The sequence below is a fragment of the Pundamilia nyererei genome, unplaced genomic scaffold, assembly GCF_000239375.1.
Source record: "Pundamilia nyererei isolate P.nyererei 1_Seehausen unplaced genomic scaffold, PunNye1.0 scaffold00100, whole genome shotgun sequence".
Taxonomy (NCBI): domain Eukaryota; kingdom Metazoa; phylum Chordata; class Actinopteri; order Cichliformes; family Cichlidae; genus Pundamilia; species Pundamilia nyererei.
Window position 1 is genome coordinate 2,031,773 of NW_005187501.1, and position 3,362 is coordinate 2,035,134.

The 3,362-nt window shown below is 34.1% G+C and overlaps 1 protein-coding gene across 1 annotated transcript in view; it reads left to right on the top strand.

Moving 5' to 3' along the window:
• Positions 1-1,415: 1,415 nt before the first annotated feature.
• Positions 1,416-3,362, top strand: part of fmodb (fibromodulin b) — an 8,993-nt gene continuing 7,046 nt past the window's right edge. Inside the window, exon 1 of the mRNA XM_005740506.1 lies at positions 1,416-1,479. The gene's annotated coding sequence lies outside the window, so the exon portion shown is untranslated. The remainder of the gene's footprint in view (positions 1,480-3,362) is intronic.

Genomic DNA, 3,362 nt, shown 5'->3' on the forward strand with positions numbered 1-3,362 from the left:
ATATATATATATATTGTTTAGTATTAAGCTTTGCTTGTTCCATATTCAGTTTTTCAGCAAAACATGTTTGAGTCCATAAGAAAAGATTCATTCTTAAATCTGGAGGAATAAATACTGTATATTTCAATAAATATTAACGTTAGCCCGCGACTTTGTTCCAGTTTTGAATTTTGGCCCACTGTGTATTTGAGTTTGACACCCCTGCTGTAGAGGGTTTGCTGTGGTTATGGGAGATTACATTTGCTAACTTCTTCAAATCCCTCATATGCTGCTTTAATGACCTCCTGCTGCAGTCATTAAATGTCAAGCACCAGCCAAGTAATAGTCCAATTAAAACTGTGTGTGCTGGCTACAGACCTTCTTGGTACAGTGGAGTACAACATTTCCTGTGAAATATGGTGTCTGGGTGTCACTTTGTGTATTTTTAGTGATTTTATTATTGCTAGTATGGAGTAACGTGCCTTTGCATTGCAGCTTTTCTGGTTGCTTCTAATAAGATCCATCTTGTCATCAGGGATTTTTTTTCTGTCTTCTCACAGACACGCGTTTCCCTTTTTTGCCACAGGAATGCAAAGATGGGTCTGTAATAAGCAATATGAGTACTCTGATGTGCCTGAGCAATGTGAGAAGAAGGCAGACTGGAAATTTAAACGAGTAGTTCATACTTCAGTGAATTACTTACTTGATTTACTTTTTTAATTCTTCCTTTTTCCACCCATATGGAAAATATATATATATAGATAGATATATATAGATAGATATAGAGATAGATATATAGAGATATAGATATAGAGATCTAGAGAGATGTCTCTATCTTAGAAAGATTGTATCTGTCTTGTGTGAAACTTGTATGAAAAGCATACAAGAGTGAAAACAGATATAAGATCCCTTGAAAAATTATATAATGAAACTTGTATGTTTTGGATGCTTACTAAAACAATATGTGAAAGTAATAAAAAAGTGGCCACTTTCATGAGTAAATCATATACATTTTTACTATTTCTTTTCCATATGGGCAGTGCAAACACATGATCCGTTCTGTAGCCTCAGTTTAAAAAAACAACAACAACAAAAAAAACAAGTAAAGCAATGCAGATCATACTCATATGACAATATTGATGTTCACCTCGATTGATAATATGTACAAGCTTAAACTGACACACATTTGCAGTTGCTCTGTGTCTTAAACAGACATGGCGCATGACGTTGGAGACGCATGTGGACACTGAATGATGATTATTTCTTATTGCAGCCATATGAAAACTAAGCCCACCCAGACAATTAGCATCAATGAGTCCATAAACCATCCCTGGATTAATGTAAGCCTGAATCTGTTTATGTTACTGCTGCTTTAAAAAGATGTCTTTGAGATCTGGAGAACAGTTATTCAATATTTTGTTTCCTGCAGGAGTCAATGGAGGTCCCTCAAACGCATGTTCAGACTAGTTCTAGGAGCAGGATGCCTGGGTGAAGGTAAAGGTAAGTGTTGGCACTCATGTGTATATACAGTATTTAGTACTACATCTTTAATGCTGATGTTTTCCAGTACATTTATTGCTTTTTATTTAGGAAAATCATTTCCAAACAGTGAAATCTGAATTCATGTATGGTGTGTAGTATTTTAACTGGTTGCATTTGAAAGTGAATGATGATACTCCAGCCAGAAGTAAGTGAAAGATTACAACGAATTAAGACTCAACCAGTCCTAATACTATTAAAGAGAAGGATAAAAACTAAATACACAACCATGTAGCATCCAGGCTGAATAATTTTTTCAACCGTTACCTAAATAACATGTATTAGAAACAAATGTTTTCATTAACTCTAAGGAAGGTAAATTATAGTATGAGTCTGATAGTTTAATATAAACCTTCGTTCTTTTGTAACAACATTATTATTGTGTCTTTGAAATGATCAAACTTGAAATTAGCCGCACTTTGTGGTAAAGATCCATTAAGCTTTATTATTATTCATCTTTTTACTATGTAACATTACTGTATGTTCTTTAAATATGAAATTAGTAGCTGTTCCAGAAAAAATGTTTCTTACTTTAAGGATTTTTTTGTTTCCTAGCGGTGGTACAGTATATAGCTTTAATCACGCTCGCTTTCTCTGATTATGGGAAAATAATAACTGCTAATGATTCGGTACTAACTAAGCTGTTCAAGTTTCTAGATTATTTTTCTCCATAGCAGAAATTGGAAGATGAAGGTAAACAACAGTAAACCTTTAGATAAAGATAAAAGTGCTGGAATATGGTAGGAAATGCTTGACATCGCTATTATACACTCTATTTTTTGCTATGAAATTTCTTTGTTTTCCTCTGAGGTTTTTTTATGTTGTGTATTAAAATCAGTGGCTTCCAGCTTACTTGTAGTATTTTATATAAATTTTTTTGTCTTGTAAAATGTAAATAAAAACATTATTTCTGTCAAATAATGAGACTAAGGCCTATTTAAATTTACAATTTTTAACTATTGAAAGTAAAAATTCTCAATTTTAATTTGATGCCAGAACACAATTGAAAAAATTTGGTAAATCGAAAAGTTGTTAGCGCAACAGAGAACTTAAAAAAATATCCAAAAGTGGATAAAAGCAGAATTTGCAGGGAAAAATACTTTCCTTTTGAATTTTAGATTTTTAATGCTTTAAACTGTAGTAAAGTAAATCAAGGTAATTGCATTGACATATGTTATTGGCTGCTCCAGTGGCCCACTCACAGGTGCAGCTGCACAGTGCACTGCGCATTGAGAAATTCCTCTTGTACTCCTTTGATATCTCTGTGTGTACAACTAGGTTTGCATCTGGTGTCAATTTATTCCTGTGTGATTGAAAGAATGTCATGTATGTGATGCATGAAGGCTCGTTTACTCTTCACTCAGCTCTTTCATGCTTGCACAAACCAATTTTTTTTTTAATCACTTATTCAATTAACGAATCCCGGAAATTGGGTAAGAGACATTATATTGGTGAATCAAGTTAATGAGGTTAGTTATCTAACTCTAAACCCTAAGAAGACTCCCACCTGTGATGTCACTAGTGTCAGCTGATCTACTGTGGGAACTTGTAAATTAAATTTTCTATCTGTGTTCTGCGCGGTCCATAAATAGTCTGCAATGTATTTAGTCCTTTTTTTTTTTTTTTTTACTTGACTGCGCTTTTTACACTGCAAATTGCATCCACAGACATATTTTAAAGTCTTGCACACACATAAACCCAGATGGATATTTGAGGTGTGTCTTGCACAAGGACACTTGGATGCAGGAGCTGGGGGATTTTGCCACTGACCCAATGAATAGTTGACATCCTGCTATAAATCCTGAGCCACCACAAACAACAAGAATTTCTTGGGAAGGGGGGGG